At 30.2% G+C, this 18,146-nt stretch overlaps 1 protein-coding gene and 1 long non-coding RNA gene across 3 annotated transcripts in view; one reads left to right on the top strand and one right to left on the bottom strand.

Annotated features, from left to right (window-relative positions):
• Positions 1 to 18,146, top strand: part of LOC148285121 (uncharacterized) — a 176,126-nt gene that overhangs the window by 35,223 nt on the left and 122,757 nt on the right. The gene's annotated exons all lie outside the window — the stretch shown is intronic.
• LOC148285122 (uncharacterized) lies at positions 5,409 to 9,221 on the bottom strand. Its single transcript, XR_015822883.1, has 2 exons — positions 7,660 to 9,221; positions 5,409 to 6,529 (listed from the first exon to the last, which is right to left on the bottom strand). It is a non-coding gene; the product is annotated as an uncharacterized LOC148285122 (long non-coding RNA).

Genomic DNA, 18,146 nt, shown 5'->3' with positions numbered 1-18,146 from the left:
TTTTCATACCCTCAATATTAAATCAGAAAATATAATATGTCACTTTAGCTTAGTGAGAATGTAAGTTTAAGTATACATTTGTAAAGCGCCTGTGTGGTGATTTTTCCCTAAAATGGCCCTAAATAAATCCACCAAATATTACTTTCACTATGACAAATAACAACAGAGATAGAGAACATTTCAAAATATGAAATATAAAAGTCTAAGGATTTGCAGAGCTTATGATTTGTTATCGCCTAGGTCAATTGATCAGTTTACACACAGTTTAAGATTTACTATCTTGTCCGCTGAATTTTATATTCACGTATGGCATTATTCGATTAAGACGAGATTTATCCAGAGATGATGAAGAGATTCATCGTGCTTAATTATTTCCCTTATTGTTCCCTTCTAAAAAAAGTATTTTCTTCAAGAAATTAAAAAATCTCGTGTATTTTTGTGTTTCTGGAATGTTTGTACATCTTTATTGCGTTTCAGTTCAGTTGTTAAACTTGCGAACAATTGCCCCGGAATAGCGTCGAGTTGATGTAAAAGCATGTTACAAGTACAGATCTGGTCGTGGTTATGCTGATATCGGATGCAGTCATCCTGTCCAGTCCATATTCTGGAAAAGGCAAATCTGGCATTCCAGATTATCAGCGCACTCCGACCAACCTCCACGTTCAGAGCGCTAACACCATGTATTTACATAAGCTTCTGAGAACATTACATACTTATGCTATATCAGCCGGTTGCACCGATGGGATTACAATCATTCAGTTTACCATGGAATTATAAGTGATTTACTTTGCTTTATTTTATGTTAAATCCCGCTTTTGTCACACAATGAATAATTATGATTATTATTTTAATTATAAAATGTAGAAATAATTCCTTGTTTTAAATTTTAATTTGCTTTATTTAGTACGATATTTTTGACATACAAATGTTTAGTGCATTTGAATGTTAAATATTTATATTTATGTAATGTGTTAGTGACAGCGCATTTTCAAATACAAATTAAATGTGTGTGTTTACCTGGTTCACTGAAAGGCAATAACACATTAACATAGGGTTATTAAACATTCAAATGTGCTGTAAAATTAAATCGGGCTTATTTTTTAATTAAAAAAAAAAAATAAGCATAACATAATAAACTGAACGAAACTCTACGAAAAAAAAATGTTTTTTTTTTTTTTTTTATATTATTCATTTATTTTTTAATTTTTTATTTAATACAGTATAAAGTGACATAATTTTTACAAACAAAAATACATAAAAAAGCAAAATTACAAAAACAAAAAACGGAACATAACATGACATGACGAATACTATTTTGAATGTCATAAACTTTTCTGCTCACACAAATTAAATACACACTTGGTCGTGATATTCACAACTACACACGCGTAACTCAGGGAATCCTCATGTATCTAAGTTTTGCTGAATGAAGTTCGGCTAAAGGGAAATACTTCTGAAAAATATTGGTCATTCCGAATTTACTAAAAAAATATTACTTAATTTTTTTTGATAGGGATAGTTGTTAATGAATTTATTAAGATGGTGTAAAGTACTGCGTTTTATGTTTCATATATTATGTTTTTTTACTATTTCGGATATATTAACTATGTATGATATGACATATTGTCACAAAAATGTTTTGTATTTTATGTTTTATCAATAAAAATAATAAAAATAAATACCACACCAAATCAGTGGCAAGTTTTTTTTTTAATATTTTTTTTTTATTTTCTTTTATTCAGGAAACATACAGTACAGTTACAAAGTTTAATATTTTACACAATTAGACTTAATTCCAATAGACCAGTGAAGTTTCCATATTAAAAAGCAATTATATGTAAGGTTAATAATTATGAAAGTAAAAAAAAGAGAAGGAAAAAGAAAAACATAAATGAAAGTTGTTTAAAAATTAAAATTTAAGGGGAAAAAAGATATTTTAAAGTTTGTAGTTTGTAGTGAGTATTTACAAATGGAAATAATATTAAAAATGAAGAAAATTTGTAAGAGTAATAAAAAATAAAAAATGGAAATAAAGAATGAAAAACATGCTCACATGTAAAAATAAAATAAAATAGTAATAACATTTTTTTAAAAAAGGAAAAACATAAATATACACATATTTATTGTAAGGGATTCAAAGAAGCGAAGAGAAGAATCTTTAAGTGAAATATAAAACGATAAATTTAGGTCAATTTAAAAAACATCTTCAAAATTAATGACACTGACAATTATATGTATTCTTTATCCATTTGCAAAAAGAAAAAAAAGGCCTAGACTTTTACAATCCTGTGGAGAAATTTTCAAACTCTGTGCATAGTATTGGAAAATTATTGACAATTTATTCGCGACAAGAATATTATGGCCGTTCGAACAATGCAGAATGTCAGCAAATGCGTTTGTGCCTAGCAAATAATGACTTACACGGTTGACACAAATAGAACATTTACAGAAGATAGAGCCGCATATAGTCATGACATTGGAATTCTGAGGAACGAACTAAGTACGTGAGCTTACTCGCTAAAGAAGTGATTGATTGGACAGTATCGTGTGAATCGATACTAAACAATAACCGCTTCTTATTTTTCTCAGAAGATTTTTTTTTGCACAGCAACAGGAGAAGGCAAAATTATAGCACAGCACACCCAGACTTGAGAGAAAACATGTTTTATTATTGTTATCTCGTTTGGAATAGAACCCGAAACACCCATGCTTGTGGTAAAAAACTTCGTCACTATTCACAGACCACGAATCAAAAAAAAAAAAGTTAAACAAAAGTGGTTTTTATGAAACTATTCAGTGTCCAGGCAAATATTTTTTTTGTAAAAATAAATATTTGCGTTGTTATGATTTATTTAAATATTTCAATTTTGGTGCCATTTTAACAATTAGTTATAATTAGAACATGGGAATCAAGCGGGGTATAGTAGAGTTCGAACCTCGGACCTCTGATCCGTGGGTCCGCAATACTAGCCACGGTTCTACATTTCTGTTCTTATTAAGATTTTACCATGGAGTTGTACAATAAAAATACCAATTAATAAAACCCTATACTTAGGTTTATTCTCATACTTATCTTTCTCACGTATATCAGTAAAAGTATTTATTTATTTAAAACTTCAAGTATTAAAAAAAAGTGCTTTGGCGGACTTATTGTTAAAAGCAATATCTTCCAGCCAACCAAAAAACAGACTGGTCAAAAGAAGAGATTGGTAAAAATCCTGTTCTAAAACAACATAAATATATATCATAAGATACAAACAAATCTAAAAAATTTAAGTTTATACGTGAAAATTATTGATGGAAGTTCATTGTAATTTATTAAAGAAATAAAATACGAGTGATATTTAATCCACAAATTTGGAATATATCTTCGAAACCAGTCTCGAAGACGTCGCGAAAGCGATGAAACCGGTAACTAGAAATTCCATATCTGTGGATTAAATATCATTCGCCCTTTTTTCTGTAATAAAATACATACAAATGTTAAATAAATAAAACAAAAAAAAACCTAATAAATTAAAAATAACAGCTGTTTTTTAATTGTGAGATAAAGCTTGGGGATAGTTACATTAGTAAAATTTTTAAAAACTTCATTGTGTTATACGTATTGAATGATAAGAAATATGGGATTAGATAATGAGTTTGGAAGAAAGAGGAACCAAGGAAAAAAAAAGGGATAAAAAAATACATTTGAGGAAAAAAAAAACAGTAAAAACTGAAGAAGTTCTGGATTCTGGGGATATACAATAATGTTTCAGGCGTTTCTTGAAGGTGGCAAGAGAAGTTTCATCTGCGAGTTTTAAAGACTGTTTTATGACAAATTAAAAGGGATTAGGATTGTTTACATATTAATTTATCGTCTATAAAAGCGTAAGTATGTTGAAGTTGCTAAGTGGTTTAGTTGAGTAACTCACTAGATGATTTAAAGTGTTATTTAATAATAATTTTACTATACGCAATAAAACCCAAGAATCATGTATGCGTGACATCACAAGTGATATTTATTTATAACACGTTTTTTCTCTTATTTTTTTCAGGTAAGTCGTTTTTTATGACACCTCTTCAAATCCGAAGCGAATCTCCGCAAAAAATCATTGTTTTGCTGAAAAACGTTTTAAGGTAATAAGTTTATTTTTTGTTATTTTAAATGAAAATGAATAACCAATTACCGTTAAATACACTACTAATTGATAAATGTTCTGTGTTTTAAATTACGTATTTATATTTACATAAAATAACGAAGTATTTTCGCTAAATTAAATCATAATCGTGACTGTTTTATCATAATTATTTATGATTTTTTTTAAGCCCTTGTATTTATATTTATTGATATTTTACAAAAAAAAAACTCAAAATTATCGAAAAAAATCCACGTAAATTTTTACTTACATTGTCAATACACTAAAAATATCATTTAAGGATCGCATGAACGTAAATAATGTAGAAAAAAAACAAAAAAAAACGGTTTTCAGCATACCCATCTCTTTGCCAGGACACTGATATATCTTCATCATAGTTGTAGCATAAAAATATACACCATAATCACCAAAGTGCATCGTGTATGTGTGTTGGATTTCAACAACATGGGTTCTATCAGCAGGCTGGTTTTACATTTTTAAAGGTACACCCTTAATGAGTTTTGCATATAAGTGTAATTAGTGTCCTGACGAAACCCGTAGATATAGAAAAGTCAGTAAATCGTAATTCACAATTATATACTAACATTTAAATGATAACTTAAAATTCACAATTTTGAAAATTAGTGACGAAAATTAACCCAGGGTCTCATTTGATTTAATTTAATGAAAAATTGAATTGAATTGTTTATTTTTGATTTATATTATTTATAGCTTGAGAACGATTACATAATTTTCCAATTTAAAAAAAAAACTTTCTTTACAATAAAATAGTGGTACGTTTATTATTTTAATATGCTTCACTAAATAATTAAAGTAATAAATAATACATAAAAATTGTACCCATAATGTCATATCCCCAAACCCGTACAACTTTTGCTCAGAGACATTTCTCATTTATCGCACCGATAGTGTTCAATATTTTGGAAGAGCGTATTAAGCTCACAAAAACTATTTTTAAGAAAGTAGTTAAGGACAGGATTTTCTTTAGTGGGAGGAATTTGAGTGGGAAACTCCTCGATGATTTTCCGAATGTTTGAGTTTACTGTTTACCATATTGATGTGCCATATATATATGTATTATAAATAAAAAATATTTTTTATGTTTCTGATCCTATATTTGTAGTGATATACTCATGTGTCTGTGTCAACTAATTGCTAGTCCCATCTCAACACCGGACTTTTAGTTCCATGGAGTTGGAACTTATGTCTCAAATAATGTACAATAAACTTATGTATGTAAATAAATGAATAAATAAATTGGATATCCTAGTAAGTAAGACTCTTAAATTAAGTTTGCATATAATTTTATCTTTTACACATCGTTTATTCAATTCTGAACTATCTGAAACGACAATTTAAAAAAATACTTTTTTGTTAAGAATATGATTTCTTAAAAAATTCTCTTCCTTTCTGTATAATTTGAAATTACAAAAATGCAATACTTTTTGAGTTATTTAATAATTTCCGTTTATTCAGAAAGCAAAATATTTAAGATCAATTATCCAAACTTACTCTCAAATATCCTAAATCCCTAAAATACTATTGAAAGGCAATTATACTTTGAATTCTTCACAGAATTTGTTCTTTTTAGCAAATTTATAATAACTTGGCGTTTACAATACTATGTAAAATACTTTTGTGAAGCCCAAAATATCCTCTTCTGCACATTTTATGTTTTGACGTTTAGGATAGTTCAGAATTGAATTGACGATAACATTATGTAGGATGATGAAAAAAATAACTCAAATCAACGCCACGCGAATTCGTCATTTCAACAGTACGTTATTCAATGCATCGTTGAACATAAATTTTAATTATTATTACGGAGTGGATTTTTATTTGTTGAATGCACATATTGAACAAAATCACAGACATGAAAATTGCTAGCAAAATTCAATTAAAAAATGATGGGAACTACATTATTTAATAATATAAAAACCTTGCAAATTTTAAGTAAAATTCACCTACTCTTTTGTGAATGAAATCTTTTTGTAAAGCTGTTATGCAAATTCGTTTCCTAACCTCGTCATACTTAAGTCCATTCATTATTCTAGACGTAAAATGCAATTTATTTTATTAAGTTAAGATTTATGTATAGATATAATACTGGTTTTTCTGATGTAAAACAGGAAAAATGCCACATTACAGTTAATATCTCAAATATATCTCGATATCCTCGTGTCTGTCACTCATCCGATAAAATAGTCATAATTCAAAAAAGCTGAATTTCTAAGCAATTTTAAAAATTAAAATAAACTGGAACCTATTTTTACACGGCAGATGTGTTCCACACGGTACCGTGTAAAATAAGTATATTAAAAAATAACAATGCAAGATAAACTTTCTTGTCTAAAAATTAAAATTGGGATTTAAAAAAAAAACATTTAGTACTATTTATTTTACTTAATTTTTCTTAAATATTACATGACAAATGCTAATACAAATTTAAAAAAAATCGCAATAAGATAACTATTATTTCTAAGACTATTTCTAAGATTAATAATTAAGACTATCATTGTTAGAAATACCACAAATGTTCGGCTACTATTCGGTATTCGGCCCCCTTTTTTAATAATATTATTATTATATTATTATTATTGTTATTATAATACTATTCGGCTGAATACCGAAAACCAAACTATAAAAAAGAACGTACAAATTACTCTAAAATGTATCTATTTTAATCACAAATTATGAGTTTGAAACCAAAAATCTATCATTGGTAAATTGTGATGCATGAAAACATTTTTTTTAGCATTTGTTTATGGCGAATGATTACGCTTTTCCTAATAAATAACACCTCGCGAGGAAACCTTGCCAGAAGTCATGCCCAAAATCTTATGCATTGTAGCCACATACGCTAAGTACAGTGAAGTCAAATCTTTAATAGCATTTGTTTAAGTATGCGTCATAAAGTTTTCAAATAAAATATTCTAGTGTTCGTACTAACACAAACGAAATTTGTGTGTTTACTTGGTTCAATGACAGGGATAAACGCATAAATATGTACAGGCTGTTAAACATTCAAACGCACTGTACAGTACATTATAATCTTCCATAAACTTTGTTTATGTGTGCGTAAAAAAAAGTTTTCAAACAAACCAATAAAATGTACGTGCTTACACAAGCAAAAATTAAATGTTTACTCGGTTCACTGGTAGGCACTAATTAAATATTCGAACGAACTGTTTCATATAATAAGATATTAAATGAAATTTTTGAATTTCAGACAAAAGCATATTAAGAATGAAAAAAATGCTTTAATTAAAGTACTTAATATTCACCCATGCGGTCAAAAAATTGTAAAAAATTATTACAAGCTCCTATGCAAGTACTAAATTATAAAATATGCATTATTGAGTTATGAAAGCAACGAAAGGTTTTGCATGTTCTTGTTCTGTGTGTATGATTCATTCCACACCATGGTAAAAATCCACACGGCACGATAAAATAACAAAGGGTGGATCGATATTTAATATATTTAAAAAACTTACTAATATTTATTGAATGCCAGGCAAACGCAATTACCAATATACCACGAGGCTGACTATTCTTCACTTGATTCCATTTTGCAAGATTTTTACCTAAGAGTTGCCTCTAAATATATTATTGTAAATATGATAAATAAATGTCAATCCACCCTTATTTTACCGTGTCGGGTGGATGTGTATGATAATTATGAAATGGGCGTATCTCGTATAAAAAATTGTCCCGTTTAGACCGGGTGTTCATTCAAATATAAAAAATATTCAAATAAAAAACCGCCGAGTTTATTTTTAAGTTAACGGTACCCCTAAGTATGTCTTCATTTTTTCTGCTTCTGTTGGTAGTCAGCAATACCCAGAAAAGTTTGTTTGTTAATTTGATAGCTGGCTTCTGACAGGTTTGCTATTTTAGAATGTACACAGTTCAAAATATATACCAACAAAAATAAACAATTTTGAATAAATATACAATATCATATTGTATAATAATAACCGATATTATATTAATTTGATTTCATTATTTTGAGTTACCACTCTTCGTCAGGACACTCGCTTTTCTAACATGCAAATACTAAAATTCACTTTCCCCTTTACCATTACCGCAGTAAAAATAGTATTTACAAAAATACATAAGAGTTTATAGGGATGTAAACACCACCGCGTCCAAACATGCACTAAAAAATTAGGTTAATAATATTAAGTGGTATATTGAGGTATCGGTAAGAAGTTGAGAAGAAGAAGGAGTAGGAGGTTGAAATTTATCCGATTGGTTAATAATTCATAAAATTTTAAAAGATTCAAAAAATTCCTTAGTACGAACGGAACAAATTTTTTTTTTATATTCAGAGGAATTAATTAAGGACTTTAAAGGTTGTAAATTTAGTATCTTGTTACGCGCTGAATAGTATTTTATTAGAACGCGTACATCTGATATAGTAATATTTTCCGTCAACACGCCAATATAATCGATTTGCTCTTGAAAAATCCACAAGGTTATATCTGCATTTTCACGGACGGCTGTCGCTCGATTCTTCCGTAATGTATTCAGCATTGAAAATTCGCCTCGAGCCGCGAAGTAGGTTGACTGTTATATAAGCAGCCGGTTGAACCAAGTTCAAGAGTAAATCGTTGAATAAGAGGGAATTGTTGAATAATAGAACGCCGCAGGGCGCAATGGAATGAGTCGAGCCGTCGAGTGGGTGGTGAGCAAGGCTCGTTATTACGAGAAAATAAAGTTGACTGGACTGCCGGACCATTGTTTCAACAAATAATTATTCACTCGATGCGACCGCGATTTAATGCTAGAAATTCGCGGTGGTATTAGATCTGTACAGAAATTTAGTTTTTTTAATTTATTTATAAATCATGTAATATAAAGTATTTGACTAAGTATAATACATACGAATTACATTTCAAGGAGTTACCGCAACTCAATTTGGGACCCCATATTAATCTATCTATATTTTCAGTCCATCTAGTGGTGTAATAATTGTCAACCATGTAATAGGTCTCGGGTTCGATTGCCAACTAAGTTGACAAGAAACATTTGTTTAAAAATGTGAATTTACACCTTTTTATTAAAAAAAAAAAAAAAAAATTGCGTTCTTATGATTAAACCAAATATTTCGATTTTGAGGCCATTTTATAGAAGTTGTAAATAACTCACTTATCGGAAATAGGAATCAATTTGAAGTAGAATCACTTAAATGTTTCATAGCCCCTAGAGTGACTTCCACTATTCATACGCTTTTGAAATGCAAATATTTTGTAGGTTTAGCAAAAATGTATTTATATTTTTTTTTTTATTTTATAATTTGAAAAAAATTGCGTTCTTATGATTTACCCAAATATTCGATTTAAGGGGAATTTTCAACAAGCTGTAAATAACTCACTATTCAAATGGGAATCAAGTTGGGGTAGAGTGGGATTCGAACTACAGACCTTTGGTCCGTGAGTCCGAGACACTAGCCACAGAACCACAACCCGATTCGACAATAAAATACATGTTAGTTTTTTTACAATTTTCCGAAAAAACGGAAACTTTCTCTAACGTTTTAATATTTTTAGATGACTAAAAGCGATCGTTATAATGTAGGTAGGAATTAATGAAACACGCGTGGTCAAAATTGATACACTTCAAATTTTATAGCGTAGATAACTTGGTTCATGGCTTGAGCTATTTTCGTATTATGGAAGAAAGAGAAACATTCACTTTAATGCATCAACATCCCTGCATTAAATGGTGCATCAAATAGAAATGGATTCTTTAAATAGCTTACAACTCTCGAAGGACTTCTGGGAGACTACTACGCACGAATGTAACCGAACGAAGGTGTTTGCGATCGTTAGCGAAGATCGTATTCGTTACAACATGCATTGTTTGGGTTCTTATTTTATTTAGCCAAACAAAACGTTACTTTAATTTATCATTTATTAAAGATTCTAGTAAACAAACAAAGTAATTGTTATGTTCAAAGCATTAACTTTGTGGTCAAACATTTTCATTAATGTTTGTAAATATAAGTATTTAACCGCTTACCGTCTTTTTATGTCTACCGGTTGGTTTCAAGGGGTACGCGTCTCTTCATCAGGACACTCACTAGACCAAGATGCAAATACTAAAATACGCTTTAACCTTTACCGTCACCGTAGTATACATTATATTTACGAAAAAATACATAAATTCGTAAATACTAAAAGGCAAAGGTAAAAGTGTATTTTATTATTTGCATGCTGGTGTGGTGAGTGTCCTGATGAAAAGACGGATACACTTCGAAACCGATAGACACAAAAAGTAGGTAAGTTATAAAATACTCATATTTACCAACATTAATTAGGTTAAATTTTAGTTGAATCTCAAATCAATCATGATTTTTTGTATGTTATTGTACGAAACACAATAAACATTTTTACCTTTACAAAACGAACGCATGCACTTAATATTAGAACTTGCGGTTGTCTTCGGTTCCATACGCATTCTTTTCTAGCAAAAACTTCTATGACATTCTGTGCCAGGGCCACGGGCTCGTATGTAACGAGATGACATGAAACAAATCAACTATTTCCTGTGAAAGACATTTTCTCTTCCAGGATTTAATGTAGCATTACATTCTCTTATCTAATTCTTTCCAGTTGTTAATTAAATTCTGGTATTCCAAGGGAATCTATAATTAACAAGTTAAACACTAAGGGCTTTCATGAGTTGGTTTTACGCCACCCACACGACACGTAGACGGATAGGTTTTAATTTAAGTGTTAAAAGATACACAAAAATAAATCACGCCATACGCTATGATCTGAGTGCAAGTAATTATAGTAGGTGTTTTTATTAGTACAATACTAAATAACACAAATTTATTTTGTGTACACTATATTAGGTAAATGTTTTATTGCGTTTTCATCATTTTTACTTTACTCGAGAACTCTGTATATGAAACAGAGTTTTAACAAAAAATATATTAGGAAGGATAAAATGGTCATTTGAGCATCAATAACGATTACGTTTTGTATATTTTCTAAAAAAGAATCACCCTAATTTAAGTAAATAAAAGCAGTATGGAAGTCCTAGACTTGAGAGAGAAAAATCGTATTCCGACCATCAATTTTTTTTCACAAACTGTACATAGTACTTTTTAGAACCATACCGTCTCGTTGTCAAATATTTTGCGCGTTTATCTCCAATACAAGAGGTCTCAAGGGAGATCACTGATATTTTTTTTAAAACTTACTAAAAAGTCAACAAATGAGGCCTATGAGGAAATATCAAATAATGTTTAAGTATTCATGCTTTGACTATATACGTTCAACTTGATTTCCACATTCCCCAATAATTCTTTCGTCTTGTATGGCGGCCTCCGCGGCGCAGTTGTCAAGATGCTTAACTCACACACGGAATGTTCCAGGTTCGATTCCCGGTGAGAACACAAAGATTAAATATGATATATCTCAAGCCTGGGTGTTCTGTAGAGTAATTCACCATTTTAATTGGGTATCTTGGCTTTCTGTGGTGCAAAACTAAAGTTCTTTCCTCTTCATTTCTATTGAGATATCGGTCCCTAATTTTAAAACATCTTTAATCGGATGTCCTTTAATGTTTTTATAGTTAAACAGTATCTAAAACTGTCATCAATTTTGTATTATTAATGAGTTACATTGAAATAACCATACCCTTTTATTACTTTTATTTTATTAGTTAGCTATTCTTATTCTAGTGGCTCTTCTAAATCAACTTTAGTATTTACGTATTTCTACATTGTGTACTTCAATGGGTAAGTCTTCAGAACCAATAAGTATTCTAACCTCAATAATGTACAAGGAATAACGGAGAAAACTATCAACAGTTCAAATGTTATTCTTACTTCGGATTCCATAAATCATTCAGAATTTAGCAATCTTGATACGTATTTTAGTAGAAACATAAATAATTTATTATTTTGAAGTCTATTTGGGAATCAGACCTCATATTGATAAATAATACACAGCGTACACCCACGAAATAATTACGTAATGTTTTTGCGTTTTTGATAATCAGTAATATATATACATTAATATATGGGTTACAAATGATGAAATCAGGCGAGAGTGTAAATCTGAGACAAGTATAATTGATAAGATTGAGAAAGGGTCTCTGAGATGGTTTGGTCACGTAGAACGAATGGTAAAACAAGTATATATGGTGAAAATGAACGGCAACGATAGACGAGGACGACCAAGGAAGACGTGGCATGATCAGATAAACCAAAATCTTAAGTCTGGTCATGTCTAAAGCAGACAGAACCGAAGGGCATGTATGACAAGATGTATGAATGTGGAAGAGGCTAGGATTGTATGCCAGGATAGACGTGTGTGGTGGTCCATTCTCTCTGCCTACCCCTACGGGGAAATAACGTGATGGTAGTAGTAGTAGTAGTAGTAAATAATATATTTATATTAGGAATATATATATATATATTAGGAATATATATATATATATATATTAATATTATACTTACAGAGATTTTTTTTCCTTTAATGAAATGAACAAAGATAATAAAAAGTACAGTCAGGAATACAATATATTTAGGAAAGATGTGAAAAGTTACATCTATAATTCTTCTTTATGTAACACTGATTAAAAACATCGTTTATATCTTTTTTGTAATTAATATATGTTATCCTAAAAATATAATTAATTAAAATAAAATAAACTATTGTAAAACGTCATTCTCCATTATGTACACAAGAATTGTTTATTTATTTTACGTAATGGGAAAAGTTTATGTAAATGTATGTTTTTGATTTATGTAAAAAATTGTATTTAGTTGTAATATTGTATTTTTATTTATTATTAATAAATTTAAAAAAAATATACATATAGTACATAAATAAAATCATTTAAAAATAATTCTATCAAAACGAAGTTCTTTGTTAAAGCAAAATAACACACGAAATCATTATTACTCGTACGTAAACAACCATTCAAATATTTAAAATTTAATTGATGAAAATATACTTTGATGAATTTAGTTGATCCGTGGTGTGAATTCGTGTAAAATTAAGAGAACCTAATAAAAAATACTCAATTAATAAAATGAGCAATTATTATATTAGACAGCCTGAGAACAAATACCATCAAACGACTACAAGTGCAATATGCATGCAACTGTACAATGACCGGTAATCGTTCGCGTGGGATGAATTTTTATATAGGGTTTGACCTCGCTATGCTAGTTATGCAAAAGCACCCAGGAACTTAGCAAAAAGATCTTTGGATTATTTGCTTAACAAACAACAATACACAAACTCACTGAATACTTTCTATTACTTCCATTTCCCCCGTAGCCACAAGCATTTGATCTTGTGCAAACACCATGGAGCAGAACCTAAAAGGCACCGAGTTAAAATATCTTTCTATTTCTGTTATTGTTTCCGTTTGTGCTTCGTTAGTTGTTGGCTGTTTTGGTGTTAAAGACATTTTAACAGTACGGAATTCCAAGCTGTCGTTAAAGATTATTTCGCAATATTGTTTCTCGAGAAACGTGCGAGTAGTCTTTTATGCAAAGGTAAAAATTAGTAAAACAGAAACGGAATATATGCCAAGCGCATTGTCGAAAGATCCGGTTGATTGTACAGTTTCATTTGTTTAACAGATCACCTGTTACACATACCACTATGCAAAAATAGATCACACAATCACATGGTAAAATAGTCAAATTAATTAAGGCTTAGGAAATGATAAAAAATATTATAATTATTATTTTATTTTTTGTGCACCACAACAGGCCAGGAGGCCCAATTACAGTTGTGAATTACATCACAGAACACCCAAGCTTAAGAAAAATCACATTTAACTTTTGTGTTCTCACCGGGAATCAAACCCGGAACCTTCCGTGTGTGAGTCAAGCGTCTTGATTATGTAGCATTTCAAGATGAAAGCACTAAATTAATTTCCACACTCGTCGTTCAGAAACTAAAAGCGTTTAAAATCACCGTACATTTTAGATTTAGAATTATTATGGTGTCAACTATATGCATCTGCTTGTCAATGGGGTCAGTCCAAAGCAGCAGTCGGCAACTCGCTGCCCGAGGGGTTGCATGCGGCCTTCGAGGTATCTTGGCGCGGTCCGCAAGGTTTTTGCCTCAATGTACGTGACGGATACACAACTAAGTTGCCAACCTATGGATAAAAAACGATAATTTCTAAATTGCAGAAAAGCAGACGAAGAAGCTGGGAAAATTTTTGTTTGTCAAAGTTCTTGAATAAAAAGTGCACATACAACATTTAACGCAGTTAAAAAAACAAGTTTGTTGATTTTAAAAAGATCTCACCTAGGTTTTGGAGAGTCCCTTTGCAGTTGATATCGATAATGTTAATTTGGTGGATTTCTATGGAAGTTTGCTTTCTGAAAACTACAAGGAGTTAAAAAGGTTTGCTCAGCAAATAATAACCATGTTTGGTAGTAAACATGTTTGTAAACTATTTCCATTCTGAGTTACCGAAAAGACGAACACTGTTCTCAAATATCAGATTCACATTTAGATACAAAATTATGCGTCTATATTTCAAAGATGCAAGCTTAAATTTGAAAAAAACTTGTAAGTCAATTGTGTTCAAAAAATCTTATTAATTTTTTCAACTGTAGTGAATGTAGTAAAAATACGTATTAGCGTTATGACATATGGCAGAAGTGTGATCCGCACAAATCCGAAAATAATATAGTTGGCCCTTTTACAACAAAAGGTTGCCGACCCGTATATATATTAAAAAAAACAGGCTTATGGCTAAGCTTACGCTTTTTTTTTTCAAAAAACAACTTAGAAAGTTTTATAAACTTCAATTTCTATGGCTAAGAAATACCCTAATTTTGAATCAAACTTAAGAATACGTTAATTTTTTTAGTATAATTAATTATGTCCCTACAAAGTTCATATTTATTTTTTGTCTGAGGTAATTAGAAAAAAGGAATAACCCACTTAATCACTGACGGGAATTGAACCCGTGACGTCAGTTTCACAGTAGGCCGTCTAATCAACTGCGCCACGGCGCTTGTCTGTCTTAATGACAAAAGAATTTAAGGTAAGAACTTACTAAGCAAAAATGAAATCTTACATTTTTTTATGTCAATGCTATTGATTTCATTTTGGTATTTCAATCATATTTTCAAATAACGATAGATTTTTACACTTTAACATATACGATATTAATGGAAAATGTTAAATAATATAAATTGTTACTTCGGTAAGTTATTTCAGTACGTACTATATAGGTAAAAACGTATAATAAATAGACAAGTTATTTTTCTAACTAGATGCATCTCAGTTTTAGCAACAATATTATACTCTTAGATTACGCTGCCCTTAAAAATTAAAAAGACTCGTAAGAAGGCAACTACGGCAACCTACAAATTTAAATGCTATCTATTACGAGTCTGTAATCCATTTAATTATACGTCATTGTTTATACCTTTGAAAATTTGTACTTTAGTATTAATTGGAAATTGGGTGGCGAGGTTTTAATTATTAACAACAATAGTGCCAATACTGTTGTAAGAGATTTGATATTTTGTGGCTTGCCCTTTCTTTACAGGGAAAAATTTTCTTAATAATCTATACAATACACACTTTAATATTCCATCTATTAAAAACGAATGCTTTTGCTGACGGTAATACCTTGTTAAGTTCGGTCGATAGCCATTTAAATAGTAATTGAATCCTTCGGTTGATATTTACACCAGTAACAATATTCTGCAGAGTATGAAGAAAATATTGAATGGGTGCAGCAAGAGCCAACTTCTTCAGTGGTGGTCTAGCTAATCAAGCTTGTGCAAGCTTTAATAACAATAACCTCAAACTGATGCTTAAATCGGAATGTTCTTCAGGTTAAATGGTTTTTCTTAAAGGATAATGAAAAATGAAATATGTGCATACTTTTACGTTGTAACATTTAAATATTTTATTCACGGTTTTTCAGGGCCAGACCGCGAAACTTCAGAAGAACATTCCTCACAGTTATCTTTAAAAAATTCATCAAAAAAAATTTATGTTCAATCAAAATGGAGTAAATCTTTAATTTCTTGGACGAGCATTCCTTCTACAAACCCCTATCCCCCCTAAACATTTTTTTTAGATAAAACCGTATTTGACCAACAAAACGATACGCGCGAGACGCGGAGAAGTAAAGCGACTGGGTAGGAGAGGAGTAAGGGTTTGTGAAGGAACTGCTTGTCTGAGAAATTAAGGATTTCCTACATTTTGAAATCATGAAATTATTTAAAAAAAAATTTTTAATGACTTCTTGGAAAAAAATTATGAAGATTTTTTTAAAGCTTACCACGGGAATGTTCTTTTTGAAGCTTCGCGGTCTGGCCCTAAAAATCGTGTACATAACTCTTTTTGCATGATCCAATATGTAAATTTCAATCAAGTACTGCACTATACTTGCATTGAATGGGGCTGTTTGATCTTCACGAGGGAGCAATTCATTGAATCGTTTGACTCCAGTTTGTAAACTGGTTACCGTATTATTTGCCATGTACCTAAAATATTTGATTTAATTTTCATTTTAGCTTCACGAAAAATTAAAGCGTATTGTTTATTTTCTTTCATTGAAAAAAATGATATAAATAAAATCATAAAACTCTACAAAGTACCTAACTGAAGACGCACCGCAGAAAATTTTTAGGAAAATAAGTGTGATTGCTATACACGACAGATTCATCCATTCGCAATATACAAGTTCTAGGGATTATCTGTATCCAAACTAGGGTCTCAGTTGCATTTGTTCCTAAAAAGGTGACAATGAATCAATGGTAGTATTTTCTGCTTTTAACACCTAGGTGCTATAGCACGGCTATGGGATTTAATTGTTTTCTCAGCACATTGTTGCGTTAGCACTTAAGTGCCACACCAAGACTTGTATGTAATGTTTAATACATTCGCTCTCATTATTTAGTGGAATTTAAAACTTTGACCCTAAAGTTTTAGTTATTTGAGAATGACACTTTTTATAGCGATTTTTTTTAACGTATCTATTAGAACGATCTTGTTTCGAAAAACAAGAACATCAATTGAACAAAATATTTACTGATACTTAACTAGGATGACAAGTTACTGAGAATATACGTAATATATTGCGTAACAACAACAATTTCCAAATATACAGACAAAATGTACAAGATAAAGAATTACAAATATTTCAGAAAAATATACAGATGCGATCAGCGGGAAGGATTAATTACCTTGGCCCGACCACTCAAAAAAAAATATTAAGCCAAATATGTTAGTATTATAAATGTTTGTAAAATGCAGATTTGCCGATTATGTTAATAAAATAAAATAAAATATGTTGAATATCTTGCAACCTAACCTCACTAGCATATTTTAATTGAATATAAATTCAGTAGGTTCCACAAACCATTAGAGTTTATGAATATTTGAAGAACGCAGTTCCGCTTACTACGATCACGTGTGCATACATTCTTCTCCATTACAATTCACAAAGCAATCTCGCATACGGACAGGTTAATTGAAAGATCTCATCTCAGAAAACGATTCACAAACCACAATTTACAATTTATTCTAAGTGCGAGGGCGGAGGGGACCACGGAGATTAGCCTTCGCCCCCATATTAAACTAACAGCTACGTTTTGCATTACGTCTCATCATCAAACATTGCATTAAATACATAATTTAAAAAGTTTTAATCTATAGGTAGATATATTGATTTCATTCATTAAAAAAATGTGTTTGATATTATCGTCATTCAGAAGTAATTTTATTACTTCACTTCTTTTTTACTTTTTTTATATTTATAAATGGCTCATTTGAATTATGTATATTTTTTATTTTATGTTTATATTATATTATACAAGTGTTTTGTATTTTGCTAATGATCATTTTGTATGAATTTGGGACATTATACTGTCATACGTTTTTTTTAAATTAAAAAAATAATCATTACCTTTTTATTGGCAGTTCTATTTTTTTTTTAAATCTGCTGTTTTTAAAACTCATCTTTTTTTAGGCGATAAATCATGTTTATACT

This window comes from Micrasema longulum, unplaced genomic scaffold, assembly GCF_059751315.1.
Source record: "Micrasema longulum isolate JH-2025_06_02 unplaced genomic scaffold, ASM5975131v1 h1tg000058l, whole genome shotgun sequence".
NCBI classification, from domain to species: Eukaryota; Metazoa; Arthropoda; class Insecta; order Trichoptera; family Brachycentridae; genus Micrasema; species Micrasema longulum.
The sequence above is the reverse complement of the archived record's forward strand: the minus strand, read 5'-3'. Positions and strand labels throughout refer to the sequence as shown.